The sequence below is a fragment of the Pan troglodytes genome, chromosome 9 (genome assembly GCF_028858775.2).
Source record: "Pan troglodytes isolate AG18354 chromosome 9, NHGRI_mPanTro3-v2.0_pri, whole genome shotgun sequence".
Classification (NCBI taxonomy): domain Eukaryota; kingdom Metazoa; phylum Chordata; class Mammalia; order Primates; family Hominidae; genus Pan; species Pan troglodytes.
The window spans coordinates 119,905,175-119,928,080 of NC_072407.2; the positions used below are offsets into that span (position 1 = coordinate 119,905,175).

General features: G+C 47.0%; 1 protein-coding gene across 1 annotated transcript in view; it reads left to right on the forward strand.

Annotated features, from left to right (window-relative positions):
- CD3E (CD3 epsilon subunit of T-cell receptor complex) overlaps positions 1-22,906 on the forward strand; it is a 541,795-nt gene that overhangs the window by 186,749 nt on the left and 332,140 nt on the right. The gene's annotated exons all lie outside the window — the stretch shown is intronic.

Here is a 22,906-nt window from a genome sequence, read left to right on the forward strand (position 1 = left end):
GAAATCCCATCTCTACTAAAAATACAAAAATTAGCCAGGCGTGGTGGCGCATGCCTGTAATCCCAGCTACTCGGGAGGCTGAGGCAGCAGAATCACTTGAACCTGGGAGGTGGAGATTGCGGTGAGCTGAGATTGCACCACTGCACTCCAGCCTGGGCAACAAGAGCAAAACTCCATCTCAAAAAAAAAAAAAGAAGTATTAAGTAAATATGCTCATATTGCATCTAAAGAAACTAAGAAAATTAAGAGAAAATTAAACCCCAAAGAAGCAGAAAAAGAAAATAACAAAGATCAATGGGGAAATTAATATTAATAAAACAGAAAACAAAATAAAACAAAACAAATACAGAAAGCCAATCAAGAGCTGGTTCTGTGTGATTAATAAAATGGATAAACCTGTAGCTATAAGGATTAGGGTAAAAAGAGAGATGCCACAAATTTCCAGTATTGGAAATGAGTGAGGTGACCTCATTCAACAGATTTTACAGATATTGAAAGGATAATAAAGCAATATTATGAGCAACTTTATGTCAAAAAAATTGAAAACTTGCATGAAATAGATTAATTCTCCTGAAAAACACAAATTACCATGGCTGGTTCAAAAAGAAAGATAACCTAAACAGCCCTATTGTAGTTAAAAACCTTCCCACGAAGAAAACTTCAGGCCCCAGTGGCTTCACTGGTGAATTTCACCAAACATTTAAGAAAGAAATAATACTAAGTCTACACAAACGTTTTCAAAAAATTGAAGCAAAGGGAATACATCTCAGCTCATTTTATGAGGCCAGCATTACCCTGATGCTAAAACCAGACAAAGACATTTACAGAAAAAAAACAAAACTAAACTAAAGGCCAAAATCGCTTATGATCATGAGCAAAAATTTTAAACAGTACTTTGGGGCATTGAACCTAGCAATATATTAAAAGGATAATACATCATGACCAAACGAAGTTTATCTCATGACTTCAGGGTTGAATGAACATTTGAAAATCCCTCAGCATAATTCACCTGAAATTCAAGCTGAAAATCAATGATCTCAGTTGCCATCTCAAGACGATAAAAAAAATTAACTAAAAAAGGAAAACCATGTAATCATTTCAATGGATGCAGAAAAAGCACTTGACAAAATTTAACATCTATTTTATCCATTCCTGATTTTTTTTTTTTTTTTTTTTTTTTTTTGAGACAGAGTCTCGCTCTGTCACTCAGGTTGGAGTGCAATGGCGTGATCTGGGCTCACTGCAACTTCCGCCTCCTGGGTTCAAGAGATTCTCCTGCCTCAGCCTCCCAAGTAGCTGGAATTACAGGTGCCCACCACCATGCCCAGCTAATTTTTTGTATTTTTAGTAGAGACAGGGTTTCACTGTGTTAGCCAGGATGGTCTCGATCTCCTGACATTGTGATTCACCCGCCTCAGCCTCCCAAAGTGCTGGGATTACAGGCGTGAGCTACCGTGCCCGGCCCATTCCTGATTTTAAAATCTCTCGGCAAACTAGAAATAGAAGGGAACAACTTCAATCTGATTTTTAAAAATCCACAAAAAGCCTATAGCTATGATCATTCTTTTTTTTTTTTTTTTTTTTTTGGACAGAGTCTCGCTTTGTTGCCCAGGCTGGAGTGCAGTGGTGCGATCTCGGCTCACTGCAACCTCTGCTTCCCGGGTTCAAGCAATTCTCTGCCTATGCCTCCCAGGTTCAAGCAATTCTCTGCCTCAGCCTCCTGAGTAGCTGGGATTACAGGTGCCTGCCATGATGCCTGGCTACTTTTTGTATTTTTAGTAGAGATGGGGTTTCACCATCTTGGCCAGGCTGGTCTTGAACTCCTGACCTCGTGATCCACCCGCCTCGGCCTCCCAAAGTGCTGGGATTACAGGCGTGAGCCACTGCGCCCAGTCAGCTATGATCATTCTTAATGGCAAAAGACTGAATGTTTCCCCCTAAGATCAGGAGCAGGACAGGTTGTCCTCTCCCACCAATTCTATTCAACATTTTACCAGAGGTGCTAGCCAGAACAATCAGGCCAGAAGAAGAAATAGAAAACATCTAGGCTGGGTAGGAAGAAGTAAAACTGACTTTATTTTCAGGTAACATGATTATCTAGGTAGGAAACCTGATGGAATCTACCAAAAAAGCTACTGGAACTTGTAACTGATAACAGACAAGGTAACAGGTTGCAGGATCCATATTTAAAAACAATTGTATTTTTATATACTAACAACAAATAATTGGAAATTGAAATGTATAAAACAATGCCATTTATAATAGCATCAAAAAATATCGAATACGAAAATGAACCATATGTCGGGACAGAAATTGAGCCTCAATGGCTTTCAAAAGTTAGATCATTTAGAGCATATTCTATGAATTAATAAAAAAGAGATAATTGGAAAATCCTCAACTGACTGGGAAGCAAATAATGTACTTCTAAATAATCCAAAGGCCACAAGTAATCATAATGAAATTTTAAAAATTTTATTTATTTATTTTTGAGACAAGGTCTCCCTCTGTCACCAAGGCTGGAGTACAATGGCACAATCACAGCTCACTGTAACCTCGAACTTCTAGACTCAAGCAATCCTCTCACCTTAGCTCCCCGAGTAGCTGGGACTACAGGCCCAAGCCACAATGCCCAGCTAACTTTTAATTTTTTGGTAGAGACAGGATCTCTCCCAGGCTGGTCTCAAAGTCCTTGGCTCAAGTGACCTTCCTGCCTCAGGCTCCCAAAGTGCCAGGATTACAGGCCTGAGCCACCTCGCCTGGCACAATTTTAAATATAGCATTAACAAAATTGCTGAGATGTGACTAAAACAGTGCCCAAAGGGAAAGTTATAACTTTAAATAATAAATTAGAGATGAAGAAAAGCTGAAAATCAATGATCTCAGTTGCCATCTCAAGATGATTAGAAAAAAGCACCTGAAACCTAAAAAAAGTAGAAGGATACGACAAAGATAAGAGCAGAAGTTTAAGAATAGAAAATAGAATTTAAAAATTTAAAAAGCCAAAATTTGTTTTTTTAAAAAAGATTAATACATTTGAAAAAAAAATTAGCAAGACTGATTTTGAAAAAGAAAGAGGCCAGGCATGGTGACTCACGCCTATAATCCCAGCACTTTGGGAGGCCGAGGCAGGCGGATCACCTGAGGTCAGGAGTTCAAGACCAGCCTGGCCAACATGGTGAAACCCAGTGTCCACTAAAAATACAAAAATTAGCCGGACATGTTGGCAGGCGCCTATAATTCCAGCTACTCAGGAGGCTGAGGTGGGAGAATCGCTTGAACCCCGAGTCGGAGGTTGCAGTGAGCCTGAGACTACACCACTGCACTCCAACCTCAGCAACAGAGCGAGAGACTCCGTCTCAAAAAAAAAAAAAAAAAGAAAAGAAAAGAAAAGAAGGGAAGGAAGGAAGGAAGGAAAAGAAAGAAAGAAAGAAAATGTGAATTACTAATATTGGGAATGAATAAAAAAGGCAACATTACTCCAGATCCTAGACAATATATTTTGAACATTATTCCAATTTGGATGAAATGGACAAATTCTTCAAAAAGCCAAGTTCACAAAGATAAAAGAAGAAATAGAAGAGTACTGGGATATTCTGACATCCATTAAGGAAACTGAATCTTTGCCTCCCAGCTCCGTGCTGGCTTCCTTGGAGGCTTATCCTCTGTGGGTAAATGCACAGTATTAGAGTCAGTTAAAAGATTTAAAGGGAATCTGCAGGCAGTTTTGGGTCTCCCTAATCTGCCACTCCCTTCTTCCTGAGATCTTTCCTTCTCCATTTCCGGCTGCTCTGGCAGCTCGGAACCCTGACCTGCAACTGAGTTCTCAGCCCAGCAGCACTCACCCTCATGCGGTATCTGGTCTCCTAAGTGCCACTCGGAACCAAAGTGAGCTCTCAGGGACCTCACCTAGTTTGCTCTACTCCTTCTACGTAACACGACCCTCTCAACACTGTTGGCTCTTGCTTGTGCTCTAGTGCCTTCAAAATAGTTGGATTTGTTTGTTTTTGCAGATTATATATTTTTTGAAACATTTTCAAACTTTCAAAGGGGTTGCAAGAATAATACAAAGAACTCCTGTATACACTTTACACAGATTCATCAATTGTTAGCACATTTCCACGACTGCTGTTCCTTATTGGTAGATGATAGATAGAAATAGAGGTATGCGTGTATGCATGTATATACATATTTTTAAATAGACTTTATTTTTTTTAGAACAGTTTTACATTTACAAAAACAAAAACAGCTGGGTGTGGTGGTACACCTCTGTAGTTCCAGCTACTTGGGAGACCGAAGCAGGAGGATTGCTTGAGCCTAGGAGTTTGAGTCCAGTCTGGGCAACATAATGAGACCTGTCTCAAAAAAAAATGAGGTGGGCCGGGCGCAGTGGCTCATGACTGTAATCCCAGCACTTTGGGAGGCCGAGGTGGGTGGATCACTTGAGGTCAGGAGTTCGAGACCAGCCTGGCCAACATGGCGAAACCCCGTCTCTACTGAAAATACAAAAATTAGCTGGCCATGGTGGCGCATGCCTGTAATCCCAGCTACTAGGGAGGTTGAGGCAGGAGAATTGCTTGAACCTGGGAGGCAGAGGTTGCAGTGAGCCGAGATTGCGCCAGTGCCCTCCAGCCTGGGCGACAGAGGGAGACTCCATCTCAAAAAAAAAAAAAAAAAAAAAGAGAGAGAGAGAACATACTACAGAGGGTTCTCATATACCCCACATCCATTATTAACATCTTACATTAGTGTGGTACTTTTGTTACAATTAATGAACTTAATATTGATATATCATCACTGACTATAAAGTCCATACTCTATTCACATTTCCTTAGTTTTCACCTAACGTTCTTTTTCTTTTTTCTTTTTTTTTTTTCCTTTTTTTTGAGATGGAGTCTCGCTCTGTCGCCCAGGCTGGAGAGCAGTAGCATGATCTTGGCTCACTGCAACCTCTGCCTCCCAGATTCAAGCTATTCTGCTGCCTCAGCCTCCTGAGTAGCTGGGATTACAGGCACCCACAACCACACCCAGCTAATTTTTGTATTTTTTAGTAGAGACGGGGTTTCGCCATGTTGGCCAGGCTGGCCTCGAACTCCTGACCTCAGGTGATCCACCCACCTCGGCCTCCCAAAGTGCTGGGATTACAGTCATGGGCCACCACGCCCAGCCCTAATGTCCTTTTTCTACTCCAGCATCTGACCCAGGGTGTCATAATTAGTTGCCATGTCTCCATAGAATGCTTTTGGCTGTGAGTCTCTGGGTTTTGGTGCCCTTGACAGTTCTGGTGCATACTGGTCAAGTGCAGTGTAGGAGTTCCCACTATTGGAGTTCATTTTATGGTTTCCTCATGGTTATCTGGGGCTGTGCGTTCTGGGAAGGAAGACTACAGAGGTTAAATGCCGTTCTTGTCACATCACATGAAGGGTGTATACTATCAACGTAACTTACTGCTATTGATTTTCATCTTATTCAGCAGACTGACGTTGTTTGTTGGCTTCTCCACTATAAAGTTATTCTTTCTCCACTTTCTATGCTGTATTCTCTGGAAGGAAGTCACTGTACAGCCTGCACTTAGGAAGTCACTATGTGCAGCCTGCACTTAAAGAGTGAGAAGGTTTTCTTCCTCCACCACCATTGATGGCAGATTATCTATGTAAGTGATATGAAATTCTTGTACATGGGAGATCTGTCTCTTCTAATAGCTGAAGTTTTAAATATTTTATTCAGAATTTATAACTGTTATCAGCCAAAGGGTGTTTGGAAATAGCTTGTACTGGAATAACCCTTTGGCTGATAACAGTTTATAGACTCTGAGTGGGATCTCTCATATCTAACATTTGTTGGACACTTACTTGGTACCATGCACTGTCCTAAACATCATTCACATATCTTACTTCATTTAATCTTTGCGATAACTCTACATAGTATTATTATGCCCATTTTATGCATAAAGAATCAGAGCCCTACTGGTGAGCCCCACTGCATTCCCGTGTGTGCCTTGCACACCATACTTCTAAAATTTCAGTGAATTTCCTTGCCGTATTTGTCCATGTGGGTTTTGTGCTGCTAGGTGAGCCCTGCTCTCACTGGTCTTGTTCATGCATTTCTGGTTCCCCCCCTCCCTTCCCTGCTGGGCCTGGTTGTGTAGTAACTGGGTGCCCAACTCAGCATGCTCCAGAGCCAACCCCAGAATTCAGTTCGGTGATTTCTGATAGGTGCCTGAACTCTCAGACACAGACTATGAGACCCTGGCCACCATAACAGTACCAGGGAATGAGGGGCCGTAGCCTGACACCTCCACTCACACATAAAGTACCCTTGCCACCCAAGGGCAAAAACAGCACCTCACACCTATGAGGACCTGAGAGATCTAGAAGTCTGTTTCACACTCTGAGCAAAATCCCCCACCCAGATGTTAAAAAGGCAAGAGGGCAGGCAGGGAGTTGAAGACTCAAAAGCCACTATGGTTGGAAAAGAAAACCAAACCAAACAATTTCTGGACGGTTAACCCACCTGCCCACAAAACAACCCTTAAAGAAGGACCCATGAGGTATGGTGGGGCTCAGCCAATTTTCACAAGTATGAACCATTTAACGCTCAAGGTTTCACCCCTCCTTACTACCACCCCTAGTGCTTTGTGCTGGGCACCACAATGAGGTGAAAAGACAGCTTGGGTGCAGAATCTCATTTGATTTTCACAAAAGCCTTAGGAGGATGCAGGGCAGGGATTCATACCCTCACTTTATCATAGAAATGGAGGCTTAGAGAGGTCAAGTGATTTGCCAAGCATGGTCCAGTAAGTGAACATGCTGTCCAACTCCATCTTGGACTTTATATGGAATGGCTCAGTGGAAAAGACTGGAGCCATTCCCATTAAAAAACATCGAGTAGAGGCACCTAATAATAGTGGCCGATCAACAAAGATGCACATGAAACTGTTGGTCAAAACAGCACATTCTTCCCAAAGCTGGAGCACTTAGGAAGATGAGAATGTCTAGTGTTAACCAAGGAAGGTTCTCCATAAGCAGTGTTGAGTATTCTGCAGAAGGGGGGAAGAGAAGGCACAAAGAAGACCAAATAGCTGCACACTCCCAGGACTGTGTCCCCACTCTCTGACTGCCATCTCCTGGAGAGCTCTGCCTGGCTGGGGTCCCCATACAGAAATCATCTGGTGGCCTGTGCAAGGAAACAGCCAACCTCAGAGTTCTATTCCCACTCAGACATGTCTCTGCGGGTTGCCAGCATATGGCCCACTGCCTAGCACACAGTGGGTGCACACTAAATGTCTGTTGACTGGAATTAGCTGATAAATGTTTGCTGACTGAGGCACAGACAGGTGAAGTCACTCTTCCAATATTACACAGCCAGTAAGTAGCAGAAGTGAGATTCAACCCAAGTCAACAGACTATTCAGCACTTAACCCTCTCTGTTTTCCCCCCACCATACAGCCTCTTGCCCCAAGGACCAGAATAATGTTGTTTTCTCATCCTATTCCTTGTCATTCCCAACGCAATGTGTGCCACACAGTAGGCTCATAAGAAGTTTTTGTGGACTGAAGCTTAGCAGTCTGCCCCAACACTGAGCCTGGGGAGTTTCCTTATTAAACCACAAGCCACACTGAGCAGGAAGTGGAGGGATGGGCCTGAGTCAGGAATAGGAGGAAGAGGCCCTGGATACAGAGCAGTAGCCAAGGGTGAGGACTGGGGTAGAGGGTGGGGAGGAGGCACACCACAATGGTCTCCACACAATCTTTGAAACCCCACCCGCCACCCCAGGCCACCCCAAGCCCTGCACAACCTGCCAGAGCCAGCCATACCTCCGTTCTGCCATCTGTCCCCTCCACCTGGAAGTCTCTTCCTTCCCTCTTTGAAGGGAAGGTTACCCCAACTCATGCAGATTTAAGGGTACTTCCTCCTGGAAGCTTTCTTGGCCTCCTTACCAGGTAAAACCCCAAATACAGGCTCTCATGGCACTTCCCACAGTCGCAACTCTGCATTTTATTTGAGTGACTATTTGATTCACATCCATCTCTCCTTCTAAACCGCAAGCTCCTGGGGGGCTCTCCTTTGCTCACCGTGTATTCCCAGCATCCTGCACACTGCCTTGCACTGAGGAAATAGCCAGTGACCCTGTGTCGAATAGGGAATGACTGAATGAATATAGAGATGAATGTTGAAACTGGAACACTCTCTGTGGTAGGATGAAAATGGCCCCCAAAAGATATCCAGACCTAATCCCTTGAACCTGTGAGTGTTACTTTATATGGGAACAGTGTCTTTGTATATTGGGTCTTGAGATGGGGAGGTTATCCTAGATGATCAAAGTGAGCCCTGAATGCACTTGCATTGGAGCTCTTAAGAAATTTTTGGTATAAAAAAGAGGCAGGGAAAGATTTCACTCTCACACACACACACACACGCACACACACGAAGGCTAGCCACCAGGAGCCAAAAGAGGCAAGGAACACATTCCTTCCTAGAAAATTCCAGCCCTGCCAGTACCTTGATTGCAGCCCAATGAAACTGATTTCAGACCCTCCAGAACCAGGAGAGAATTCATTCTGTCATCTTAAGCCACCCAGTGTGTGATAATTTGTTATAGCCTTGGGAAACAAATACACCTGACCTCCAAAACCCTCCTCACCCTGACCCCCAAAACCCTCCTGCCTTCTCCGTGTCTAAGCACGTCAGATTTATGGGGGATGGAATAATCTAGAATAATCTGAAATAATTTTAAAAGGAAAAAAGAAAAGGGGATCAAGAAGAAAGAGAGGAGAGGGTGAGTGTAAGGAGGGCTAAAGCCCGAGTGTGCAGGGGGATCATAATTTACTCAGAAGCTGCAGGAAGAAGAGCCCTATGTCCATGCCTCTCTCGACTCTCCTCCAGGGAATGTTCTCCACAAGCGGGGGAGGCTGAGAGTTCTCGAGTTCCCTGTCTGTCTCTCTGTCTGTCAGCCAGTAGCCATGAGCCCCATGAAGGAGCCATCCCTCACTCAGGTGGGCCTCACTCACTGGGCGCCAACCCCTCCCACACCGGCCGGGCATGCCCTTACCTGGAGGCCTGGCACTTGCTGTTCCCTTTGCCCACAACACCCTTCGTCCAGATATCCACACGGTTCATTCCTCACATCCCTTGGGTCCTCATTCTAATGTCACCTACTGGGGGAGGCCTGCTGCCCACTCTATTTAAAATGGAGGTGGAGGCCAGGCGCAGTGGCTCACGCCTGTAATCTCAATATTTTGGGAGGCTGAGGCAGGTGGATCGCTTGAGCCCAGGAGTTCAAGACCAGCTCGGGCAACATAGGGAGACCCTGTCTCTATAAATAAACCTAAAGAAAAAAAGGAAAAAAAATGGAGGTGGGGGAGGGAAAAGGAAAAAAGGAAAAAAAAAGGCAGCCCTCCCTCCCTACTCCCTAAACCCCTTTCTTACTTTATTGTTCTCGGTGGCGCTTATCACTGTCTGACATGCTACACATTTCTCTCATGTATTGATTCTTGGTGTCCGTCTCCTCCTGCTGCAATGAACACTCCATGTGGCAGGAGTTTTGTTTGCTTCGTCTGCCTCGAATGAAGCCTGGTATGTGGCAGGAAATCAACAGCTATTGAAGAATAAACACTCTCAGAGGGTGTTTCTCCAGGAAGATGGAGGCGCTGGGGTGAGCAGATGGGAGCGGGATGATAAAGTCTCTGCTTCAGAAGCCACCAGCCCAGCCACGTCTTCTGCAGGTCCTCTGTGCCAAATGCAAACCCTGTCAAGGCATTTCTTACACTTTCTAGTAATTTTCATTCCCACAGACCCCACCCCTAGCTGCCTTGGGCTGTGAGCCTCCCACAGGGGGAATTGGCAGCACCCAAACACCTGCCAGTAGTCCCCAAAGTTGGTTCTTTCCCTGGCAGCCTTCCAACTGGCCCTACTGCTGGAATTGTCCCACTTGCTGCTTTTTGTCTGTGGCTGGTGTGCGTGGGGCTGGCAGGAGCAGTCAACAGGAATAGTTAGAGTCAGACCTGGGCTTACAAGCCAGCTGCACCACTTACGGAGTTACCTTGGGAAAAGCATATAACCTTTTTAAGACTCAGTTTCCTCCTCTGTAAAGTGAGAAGACCTATCTCACATAGAATCAGAGGAAGTACATAGCAGCAAATTGCCCAGCACAACAATAAACCTTAGATTTCCTTTCCCCCACTCTTTCTAACTAAACATCCTCCAAGACAAACATAGTATCTTTTCTGTTTTTGTCCCCAGGTGCTTAGCACAGTGCCTGACACAGGGACTACTCAATGAATGTTTGCAGATTTGAGCTACTGACCCAAGAAGAAGGTGTGGCAGTTATGAACTTTGTCACCAAATTGGGATCTCAGAAGAACTGTGCAACTGACTTATGCTTTAGTATGTGGTGACCACAGTTGGCCTAGGGAGAAGAATTGAGTGGAGAGGGGGAAGTAATCTTGAGTCTGGGGCTTAAGAAAGTGGTGTAATAGCAAGAGGCTGTGACCAACCGCCATAAGTATCTCGCTTTGTGGGTGGACAGGAGGCCTCTCCTGGGACCAGTGGATGGGTGAGCACCCAGTAATCACAAGGAAACCCTTCTGTTAATGTATACGTATAGACACACGTAGTGACTGCTTACCAGAATTTCATGAATCTCAGCATCTATTTACTTCAGCTTTCCAACATTAGGCTGAGAATTTATTTCTACAATGTGCAACAATAAACATGAGTCACCTCTTTGAAACTTCATACTGTGCACCAAGTGTTGATCAAAACTGTGTATATTTCTGAATACGTATTTACTTAAATAACTTGTATGGGTTTTGAACACATTTACTAATTAAAGTTAAAAAAATTTTTTTTTGAGACAGAGTTTCACTCTTGTTGCCCAGGCTGGAGTGCAATGGCGCAATCTCAGCTCACTACAATCTCCGCCTCCTGGGTTCAAGCAATTCTCCTGCCTCAGCCTCTTAAGTAGCTGCGATTACAGGCATGTGCCACCATGCCCAGCTATTTTTTTTTTTTTTTTTTTTGTAATTAGTAGATACGGGGTTTCACCATGTTGGTCAGGCTGGTCTTGAACTCCTGACCTCAGATGATCCACCCGCCTTGGCCTCCCAAAGTGGGATCACAGGTGTGAGCCACCGCACCTGGCTAGTTTAAAATTTTTAAAAATGTGAAGATGACCTCACCATACACAAGAACTCAAAGAATGCTCAGAAGAAATGCTAATTTTTTTCATGGTCCTGGTAATTTTCCACTGGAATTTTGGGGTGTCCTGAGAAGAGAGGCTGGGGTAGGACAGAGGGACAGGTTAGTGAAGACAGAAAGGGGGTTGGCTGCGGACTATCAGAGATACCAGCAGGACCTCCCCCACCAAAATCACCCAAACGTTGGCCTGTTTAAAAGAGTTTGGAAAAGGAGGTGAGAAGAACATCACCTGTCTTGTTCTTCTGTCCCAAAAGGTCAGATCGCCACAGAATGAATCTGGGGGCGAGGTGTGAACCCGCTATGCTCTTGAGATAGCTCTTCCTCTCTGACTTTCGTTTTCTTATAAATTATAAAACTTCACTACTCCTTAGGACTGCAGAGCTTCTCTTTTCATGCCCCCCTCCCACACATCCTCTGCTGGGCACTTGTACATGCTCACCATTTGTCATCCCTGGCTGGCCTCCAGTTACCATTCCTTTCCTTTTTTTTTTTTTATTTGAGACGGAGTCTCACTCTGTCACCCAGGCTGGAGTGCAGTGGAGCGATCTCGGCTCACTGCAAGCTCTGCCTCCCGGGTTCACACCATTCTCCTTCCTCAGCCTCCCGAATAACTGGGACTACAGGTGCCCACCACCACGCCCGGCTAATTTTTTGTATTTTTAGTAGAGACGGGGTTTCATTGTGTTAGCCAGGATGGTCTCGATCTCCTGACCTCGTGCTCCACCTGCCTCAGCCTCCCAAAGTGCTGGGATTACAGGCGTGAGCCAGGCAACTGGCCACCATTTCTATTTTTTTTTTTTTTTTTTTTTTTTGAGACAGAGAGTCTCGCTCTGTCGCCCAGGCTGGAGTGCAGTGGCGTGATCTCAGCTCACTGCAAGCTCCGCCTCCCGGGTTCACGCCATTCTCCTGCCTCAGCCTCCCAAATAGCTGAGACTACAGGTGCACGCCACCATGCCTAGCTAATTTTTTTTTTTTGTATTTTTGGTAGAGATGGGATTTCACTATATTAGCCAGGATGGTCTCCATCTCCTGACCTCGTGATCTGCCTGCCTCGGTCTCCCAAAGTGCTGGGGTTACAGGCGTGAGCCACCACGCCCAGCCCACCATTTCTTACATTTGTCATTAATTCTGTGAAAGAGGAAAGACTGTACTTCCAGTGTGTCCTGGGAAGAGTGCTGGAACGGAAGCATGTAGGTAGATGACAGGAGCCCCCTGAAAGGATTCTAGGGTTCCATGGGGGGCAGGGAGACCTCCTGGAGCCTGGGGGACAGGGAGAAGAGGCTTCCCACTGTGAGCTGCTCAAGACATGTTTGGCCCAGCAGTGAACAGAAAGGAAACCCAATTTATAGGGAAAATGACAGCAGTACTAATATCCACAAGTATATAACACTTTAGAGTTTACAGAACACTTTAGATCTAAGCTGTTTCTTCTCATATCATAATGAAGTTACCTATTGAAGTCTAAACACCCTAAAAGCGCATGAGTCTGATAAGGCCAGTGTCTTACTAATTTTTGGATCCTACCATGCCTAGGCAAGTGTACTTAACAAATGTTTGCTTGCATTCATCCTCTCAACAACCCTGACAGGTTGGAAGAAGTGGTATTATCCTCGTTTTTTAGCTAAGATATCCGAGACCTGGGGAATTCATGACTTACCCAAAGTCACGGATGGCAACTGACAGACCTGGGGCTTGAACCTCAGGCTTAGGTCTTCCCATTGAGCACTCGGGCTGCTGCCAGAGACAGGGGAGAATGTAGAGCTTTAAATCCTTGAAGCGAAGGAGCTGTAATTCAAGGATTTACAAGACATTTCTGCATGACAGAGGAGTGATTAGGATTTGTCTTCACATGGGAGTCTCCCTGTATTGGGTGAACCTTCTTAGTCTTGTCAATATAAAGTACATGCATACCCATTGTTCTGGAAGACATCCTAGACATCTGTGATGGGTCCGAGACAGAGTCCTCAGACTGAAGTGTTACTGGTTTCATTTAGCAATGTCAGTGGAGTATCTCCTTAGCAGAACCATGCCCCTGAGGAATTACAGAATTTGTTTCCCAAAGTCTCAATTTAGGCTGTCCCATGGCTGAAAATCATTATCCTTTGTCCAGTCATTGTTCACTGCAGGGCAGGAGCCCAGACAACCGCAGGAAGAGCAGGCAGACCAAGTCTCTTCCCTTCCGGGCAGGAATGACCGAGGTAAGGCCCTGGATTGGGACTGATTTGTCATTATCTGGGCCACACGGCTGCTGGCCCACCTGCAGGGTTATTTAAGGCCAAGGCAGGCTTAAGGCAACTAGCCCTATGTGAGCCGTTGGAGCCAGGTTGTACCTTCAGGATAGGTCTAGGAATTTCTCTTGAAAGATATTGATGTTCTTGCTGTGAATCATCTTGAGGCAAAAAGTTAAAAACAAAACAAAACAAGGTGGTCTTTGGGCAGGAAGAGGAAGGCCTCTGCTCTCTTTATGGGCAAGAAGGGTGTTCAGAGAGGCCTAGAGACTTCCAAAGGCAAGAAGTTCACTGGCCTCTCCCTGCCACCAACATTGCCAGAAGCTTAAGGAGGGTTTGCAAAATGCAGCTGAACTGGTGGGTGCTCTGAAACTACTGCTTTGAGCAGTTGTAACAGACTATCTCTTTGGTACTTTTGTTATTTGAGAGCTTCCAATAGCATTTTTTCAAAGGTGCTAGGCCTGTGTCCGTACTTCAAACAAACAGCTGCAGCTCAGAGGCCACCACCGTGAGACGCTCAGAGGTGAGCTGCAAGCCCTCTAGGATGGCTCTGGGATTGGAAACCCAAGAACACATGGACTTCCTGCATTTGTGGGATGGGAGTTCAAACTGTTGTTATTTTAGAATTAAGGGGAAATGACACCCTTAAAAACTGGAGAAGTCAAGGCCATCTGGGCTGCAGAAGGAAGACACGACTGTGTCTTGAAATGACACGAGATATTTCTGTCAATGTTCTGTTCTTCACTTCTTGCATCCCAAGTTCACAAAGCAATGACAATGGACTAAGTTCATGGACCAGGTCCACAGCCTTCCTGACAAGGTGATTTTCTTAAAATAATTCTGGGGGAGGGAGGTGTCCCAAGTACAACCAAAGGCCCAGTTGTCCCGAGATGGTGTGGTGGGCCTCAGCACAACATACAACCCAGAGTGAGGCCAAACACATCCAGGCCGTGAAAGAAAGGGGCTAGATCCCTCTAGTCAGCGTGCTTTTTGCTGAATGTTTCTACAGACCTCACTCCCTCTTGTGTCCGGAATTGGTGGGTTCTTGGTCTCACTGACTTCAAGAATGAAGCCGCGGACCCTCGCCGTGAGTGCTACAGCTTTTAAGGTGGCGCGTCTGGAGTCTGTCCCTTCTGATGCTCAGATATGTTCGGAGTTTCTTCCTTCTGATGGGTTCGTGTTCTCGCTGGCTCAGGAGTGAAGCTGCAGACCTTTGCGGTGAGTGTTACAGCTCTTAAGGCAGCGCGTCTGGAGTTCTTCGTTCCTCCTGGTGGGCTTGTGGTCTCGCTGGGCTCAGGAGTGAAGCTGCAGATCTTCGCGGCGTTACAGCTCATAAAAGCAGCGCGGACCAGAGAGTCAGCAGTAGCAAGACTTATTGCAAAGAGCGAAAGAACAAAGCTTCCACAGGGTGGAAGGGGACCCGAGCAGGTTACCAATGCTGGCTGGGGCAGCCTGCTTTTATTCTCTTATCTGGCCCCACCCACATCCTGCTGATTGGTAGAGCCAAGTGGCCTGTTTTGACAGGGTGCTGATTGGTAAATTTACAATCCCTGAGCTAGATACAAAGGTTCTCCACGTCCCCATCAGATTAGCTAGATACAGAGTATGGACACAAAGGTTCTCCAAGGCCCCACCAGAGCAGCTAGATACAGAGTGTTGATTGGTGCACTCACAAACCTTGAGCTAAACACAGGGTGCTGATTGGTGTGTTTACAAACCTTGAGCTAAACATAAAGACTCTCCGCGTCCCCACCAGACTCAGGAGCCCAGCTGGCTTCACCTAATGGATCCCGCACCGGGGCTGCAGGTGGAGCTGCCTGCCAGTCCTGCGCCGTGCGCTGGCATTCCTCAGCCCTTGGGTGGTCGATGGGACTGGGCGCCTTGGAGCAGGGGGTGGTGCTCCTCGGGGAGGCTCGGGCCTCAGAGGAGCCCATGGAGTGGGTGGGTGGCTCAGGCATGGCGGGCTGCAGGTCCTGAGCCCTGCCCCGCGGGAAGGCAGCTAAGGCCCGGCAAGAAATCGAGCACAGCGCCGGTGGGCCGGCACTGCTGGGGGACCCAGTACACCCTCCGCAGCCACTGGCCCGGGTGCTAAGTCCCTCATTGCCCGAGGCCAGCAGGGCTGGCTGGCTGTTCCGAGTGCGGGGCCCGCCAAGCCCACGCCCACCCGGAACTCCAGCTGGCCCGCAAGCGCCGCACGCAGCCCTGGCTGCCGCTGGAGCCTCTCCCTCCACACCTCCCTGCAAGATGAGGCAGTGGGCTCCAGCCTTGGCCAGCCCAGAAAGGGGCTCCCACAGTGCAGTGGGGGGGGCTGAAGGGCTCCTCAAATGCCGCCAAAGTGGGAGCCCAGGCAGGGGAGGTGCCGAGAGCAAGCGAGGGCTCTGAGGACTGCCAGCACGCTGTCACCTCTCACTCTCACTTGAGAAGCCATTATCAGTTACCAGAACACTTTGTGTCTGGCTTTACAACAGCCCAGATTCCAATCTTGCCAACAGCTAATAGAGCCAAAGGGACCGGTTCCAGGGTGCACGACTGGTAGTGACCAAGCTGGGGCTAGAAGTAGGTCTGTTGGTTTTGATGTACCCAGGCTCCTCCCACCTAAGGCAATGACCAAGAACAGTGTCCCAGGCAGATTATAGGAATGAGAAGGCTCTTAGCCCCAGCTCTGCTGATTTAAAGTAATTAGCATGGGCATTCCTTCACCTGGGAGATCAGTACTTCTTCCCCTTCCCCCTAAACTGATGGGCATGACAACCTCACACAGTCTTCACAGTTCCACAAACTTAGGGGCTATGGTTTGAGAGCCAGAGAGTTGAGCTTCGATCTGGAGACCAAAGTTTTAATTCTGTCACTAACTAGTGAGTTACCCTGGCTACTCACCTTCATGCTCTAGATTTCCTCTTCTATTTAAAATGCAAATCTGCCATATCCCTCTCCTGCCTAAAACCCTTCACTGATGCCTTTCACCCACCCAGCTAAAGTTCTAGGAACTCCCCATTCAAGCCTGAGCCACCACACAGAGTCGAGAGGAATGTTGAGAATGGGGTTTTGTCCCTTCTGAGCTCTTTGGTGCTCCTCCAGGGGGGAGCCAGGGAGAAGGTGAAGGGATGTGGACACTCATTAGGTTTGGCAGCTGGAGACTTCTCCCAGGGCCGTTGCTGGGGCTGGGCGAGCCCTTCACTGTGCATCTGCAATTCTCCTGGACCCAACAACTACCAAGTTTCCTACCCACACAGTTTCCTTCTCTGTGTCTCCTTCTTACGGTCAGTTCCCTCTGTGTCTCTCTCCCTGTTATGTGCAGCTCTGACACAGTGATCACAAGTCCTGGAACTTCCCTACTCACCAGTCGAGGGACAGAAACTGCAAGTTACGCTTGTTAGCACACTCAAGCACAGACTTCCTGCCAACTCAGATGCCCATCTGACTCCCCAGACATGCCCATTTAACAGCATCATCCTGAGCACCAAGATAAAGTCAAATGAAAATGAGACAATGGAACCACCCAGAGCCCAAAATCTGCCCTCAAAATTTCCCAGGGTAACCCTAGGGGCAAGATGTTCACGCAGCAGGTTCCCTGGTTCCCTGGGCTAGCCACATCCCTCTACCGTCTACAAGACTCTCAGCCCTCAGCTGTTCCTCCTCTCTTGCCCTCCCCCTTGTCTTTTTCTCCAACCCCGTTCTCTCTTTCTCTCAATCACTTGACATTTGTCTCTTGCAAGAATTCTTCCAAGATTCAGAAGGGCACTGTTCACATGGTAGTAAAAGCATGAGCTCTGGAGTCAAACAGACCAGTTGAACAGGCTTCTAGCTCTGCTACTTACTGAGTGAATGACATGGGCAAGTGACTCAGTCTCTCACCTCATTTTCCCATCTGTAAAACACTGATAATGATGCTTATCTCACTGAGTGGTTATAAGGATTAAATGAAATAAGGTTTGCAGATTATTTAGGGTAGTTAACACTAGCTGCTATGAAAAAAACTTCACAATCTCAGTGGCTTGAGAGGGTTTACTCCTCACCCAATCAATAGGCTGATGCAAACTGGGTGTCTTTTCTGCACAGCTGCCCTCCAAGAGGTGATTCAGGGGCCCAAGCTCCCTCTATTCCCTTGTAGTCCTCCACTGGACACCTCCAGATGGCTGGCAGAATAGCAAAGACAGAGTTAGCAGCCAGGCCTGGAAGTGGCACCCATCAACTCAACTTTACAGTGCTTAAAAGCCAGCCACATATTCTACTTAACTGCAAGGGGGACTGGGAAATATAGTTGCCCCATGTGCCCAGGAAGAGGAACTGGGATTACTAAGCATCTGGCCATTCTCTGCCACAACATGTGAAGTATTTCACATAGTGCCCGATAGGTCATAAAAACTCAATAAATATTAATAGAAGATATGGCCAGGTGTGGTGGCTCACGCCTGTAATCCTAGCACTTTGGGAGGCTAAGGCAGGAGGATCGTTTGAGCCTAGGAGTTCCAAACCAGCCTGGGCAACATGGTGAAATGTCATCTCTACCAAAAAAAATAAAATAAAATAAATTACCTGGGCATGGTGGCCTGCACCTGTAGTCCCAGCTACTCAGGAGGTTGAGGTGGGAGGATCACTTGAGCCTGGGAAGTAGAGGCTGCAGTGAGCCAAGATCAAGCCACTGCACTCCAGCCTGGGTGACAGAGTGAAACCTTGTCTCAATAAATAAATAAATAAAAATTAAGAAAAAATTTAAAAAGAGAAGATCCTTTAATGATTGCCTCCTATCATATGTCTCTCTACTGGTGTGAATACCAGAATACACAGAACTTTAGGGTGGACTTTTCAGAACACTGAAAACAAAACAAAATAAACATGTGGATTCCGTGTTTCTTTTTCTTCCTTTTCAAGTATAGTAATCACATGCCTGACGTAACTCCTATTCTGGGTGCTCTCCATGAGGCAGCAGGATACATTGGAATAGCCTGCATTCAAATCCTGGCTCTGCCCTGAGCTAGGTATTAACCTATGTTAGCCACTGTGGTTTTCTCATCTTAAAACAAGAGTGCCAGTTTACCCACTTTCCAGGGTTCTTAAAAAATGCCATATTCCCTAATCTCCAAGTAAACACTTCCTTCTGTCTGGAATACCCTCCCTATCCACTCTTCATTAGCTACCTCCTATTCCTCCCTCAAGTCTCAACTTAGATGTCACCTCCTTCAGGAAGTTTTCCTTATCTTCTATCCCAAGTGTGGTTTAGTGCCTCTGTCTTTTGTCCAGTCAGCCTGTACTTGCCTTCCCAGAGCACTTACCACTGTGTATTAAAATCTCTGTTCACTTTCTGCCTCTGCCCAGATTGCTTCTTGGGGAAAGGGACTTAGTTTTGATCACCATTTTATTCCTAGCATCATTATAGCATCTGGCCCACAACGAGTGTGCAGTAAATATTGTCATATGAACGAATTAAAAATTTTGATCCTCCTTCAAAATGGTAACGCGTAAGACTCTTATACGTCAACAAAAAATAAAAGTAAAGACAAGGTCAGGAACTGGCCAGGTGCGTTGGCTCACGCCTGTAATCCCAGCACTTTGGGAGGCTGAGGCAGATGGATCACTTGAAGTCAGGAGTTTGAGACCAGCCTGGCCAACATGGTGAAACCCCGTATCTACCTAAAAATACAAAAATTTCGCCAGGCGTGGTGGTGGGTGCCTGTAATCCCAGCTACTTGGAAGGCTAAGACATGAGAATCACTTGAACCTGAGAGATGGAGGTTGCAGTGAGCCGAGATTGTGCCGCTGCACTCCAGCCTGGGCAACAGAGAGAGACGCTGTCTTAAAAAAAAAAAAAAAAAATGCCGGGCGCGGTGGCTCACGCCTGTAATCCCAGCACTTTGGGAGGCCGATGCGGCCATATCACGAGGTCAGGAGATTGAGACCATCCTGGCTAACACGGTAAAACCCCGTCTCTACTAAAAAAATACAAAAAATTAGCCGGGCGTGGTGGCGGATGCCTGTAGTCCCAGCTACTCGGGAGGTGAGGCAGGAGAATGGCATGAACCCGGAAGGCAGAGCTTGCAGTGAGCCGAGATCGGGCCACTGCACTCCAGCCTGGGTAACAGAGCAAGACTCTGTCTCAGAAAAAAAAAAAAAAAAAGTTCTGGAAGAAACATCACAGTGTCTTTCTCTTTTAAAAGGTCAGGGGGAACTAAGTAGTTGTTTCAGAAGGCAGCCACACCCCTTGGGTCATGACAGGGTACTCCTGAGCAATTTACCATCTTAATTTCTCACTTGAGCAACAGAGAGTATAAAAAAAATCTTCACACATTAAAAAAGCCTGGGGCTTGCCCTCTCCACTCATCTGGGGGTGTGGCAACAAGAGCTGTCTCCTGAGGGTGGCCCAGGCTGATGATGTGTCCTGGTAGGCCTGCAGATATCACTCTCCCCCATCCATGTAGCTGAGGCACCCCTGCCTTCGCTGACTGTCGTCAAGAGTGAGGTCTTTCTAGTCCCAATGTAGACTCTTAGATACAGGATGGGATCTCCCAACTCCCACCCCCAGCCAACCTGGCACACTTTCAGTCCAGGCCACTGGGCAGAGAGATTTCCGCTCTGAAAATATTGAAATAGGGTTTATATCTCCACAAACCATGGGGATAAATGCCTCACTAACTCCTAGACCACGCACAGTGCTGGTGTCACACACCTAAGTTAGGGGCCCTTTCTCAAAAGCTGCAGTAAATAAGGCCCTCCATGTGGGCATTGGGCACTGCCAGGGAAACCTCCCAGGAGCAGGTGATAGTTACAGGAGGCAGTCAAATGCCTAGGCAGATAGGGCGGGTCCCTGGTGAAACCCCACCTCCAAGTTGAAGACAACTTAAAACCTGAAAGCCAAGCTGCAAGTTAAATCTTCAGACCAGATTGAGAACCTGTCTTCCCATTTGGCACGCTTTCCTCTGATTGATCCCCACCCTTCACCTACTTTACATACACCTACCCTTTCCTAATTGGTTTTCTACACTGTCGTACCCACCTTTGAGTGGTGTCTTCATTTTAACCTTTTTTGCATACTCACAAACCAATCGGCATGCACTCCCTATTCTGAGTCCAGAAAAAGCCCTGGATCCAGCCACACTGAGAAAAAAAAACACCCAACTGTGGGAGTGGGGAACCACCCCCCTCCCCATCCCCTCTCTGCTGAGAGCTGGTCCATCACTCAATAAAATTATTCTCTGCCCATCCTCACCCTTCAACTGTCAGCGAATTCTCATTCTTCTTGAACACAGGACAAGAGCTCAGGAACAAATGAAGGTACAAACTACAATACAGGCAGGGTGGGGTATGGCCGGGTGGGTGGGGCAGCAGGCCTGGAGTGGGGTGTTGCTGACCAGAAATGTCCTGAGCCCCTCTTCTTTGGTTTGTCTGAGAACAAGGGCAGGGCTCGAGGGATGCACACACAGTCCCAAACACACATATGCACTTGGCAAACAGACGACGTTCTCCACACCACAATGAAATCCAAATCCACAGACTGGCCACTGCAAATCATATATGACTGCAAGTGCCTGCACACACACACACACACACACACACACACACACACACACACACACTTTGAAGCAGGTGTCAGCCTCCAAGAAAAAGTGATGGACAGTCTGTCTCTCATATCCTCACATATTTGGTTCACCTGGAGATGGCCTCAGATGAGCCAAGTGACACAGAGGTGCGAGAGACTGAGGATGTGCTGAGGTGTTACCCAGCACTCCAGTGGTGCTATTACCCAACACAAAAATTGGTCTGAATATCAGATTTCAAGCAAGCAAGGGAAACCCAGAAGAGACTGGGAGAAGTCCTTATGGAGGCTAAAGCAACTCCATGTTGGATGCTAATCCACAGTTTTGGCCGTGTTGGCTTCGGAGCCTCCCAGAAGACCTCTGAGATTCCCAGTTTATCAATTGCTCCTTGTGTAAGTGCAAGCACTTACTGTAAATCCGGCCCTTAGGTCAAACAACCTTGATGTTATCATACTTCAACTGTCCTACACATCTTTTCTGAATCACCCTTCCCCTGTGGTCTATAAGCCCTGGTCCTGGGGGTGAATCGTGGAGACCCAAACGTAGTTTCTGTTTATAAGTCCGTATTAAATGTTTTTTTCTAAGAAACTGGATGTGTCAGCCTGTAACCTGCAAAAGGATCTGGCTGCTCTCTGCTTGTAGAAAGAATGGATAATAAAGGAAAATCTGCTAGCTGCCATGCTAGCAGGGGAAGAGCAGCAAACAATTCCACTCTTCAATTCATGGGGGGAACGCAGGGGTTTTTTAAGAGAGGATCTGAAATGCAGAAAAGGCAAGGGGGAGGTTAGGAGGTACCAGATGGCGTGACTTGCTCCAGTGGTCCTCTTTAATTATTGTCTTATTTGGTGGAGGGGCTGGTGCAATCGTGGATCCTGCCAGGTTATAAATTAGTTTACTCTTCAGCAGGGTATATGTTCAACTCCTGAAGTAAGCTTTTGTTGTAGAGAGAATTCCGGAGGTGCCTGGTCCCTATCAGGATGCAGCTCCTGAGGCATCTAAGGAAATATATGACCAGATAAGAGCATAGCGTGTGCTTAACAAGCACGTAGGTAAATAAACGTGCGTAAGGCATGGGAGTACAGTATGGGACAGGAAAGGGAGTGGAGGTCACAGCACGTCCTGAGGCTGTGTTTTAAGATGAGAGGTAACATACATGCAGTTTGTCTCAAAATTATATCTTGAGGCCCAGAGGAGGAAGAGAAAAAAGGAAAGAAGAGAAACTAAGTTTAAAACACGGTTTAAGGCTGGGCGCGGTGGCTCACCCCTGTAATCCCAGCACTTTGGGAGGCCGAGGCGGGTGGATCACCTGAGGTCAGGAGTTCGAGACCAGCCTGGCCAACATGGTGAAACCCCGTCTCTACTAAAAATACAAAAATTAGCCCAGGCGTGGTGGCACATGCCTGTAATGCCAGCTACTGGGAAGGCTGAGGCAGGAGAATCGCTTGAACCTGGGAGATGAAGGTTGCAGTGATCCGAGATCACGCCACTGCATTCCAGCTTGGGCGACAGAGCGAGACTGTAAAAAAAAAAAAAAAAAAAAAAAAAAGGATAAAAAAATTTTAAAAATCGCGCTTTGAGGCTCAGCTGCTGAGCTGCTGGTTAAAAGCCTCTTTCTTGGGTCTCTCAGCTTCCTGGGACTTTGGGGGCAGGTCTGCATAAACTGCTTAGTTGTGGACCCCCCTCCAACAATTAGGTAGGGGACTACTCAGTATTCATCCATCGGTGTCCTCAGACCCCCAGACGGGGAGGCCCTGGGGCAACGCCAAGACTCACACCCGCGTCCTGGCGCCTTTGCCCTCAAGGGCCTGCAACTACCTCCTTCCCATTCGGAGCGGCCGCGGCCACATCCTTAACGCCAAGCCGGCACTCCAGGCAAAAGCGGCTCGGACGCCCTCACCCCACCTTCCGCACTCAGGGCCGAGGCTGTGCCTGGCCACCTGCTTCCCAGCAC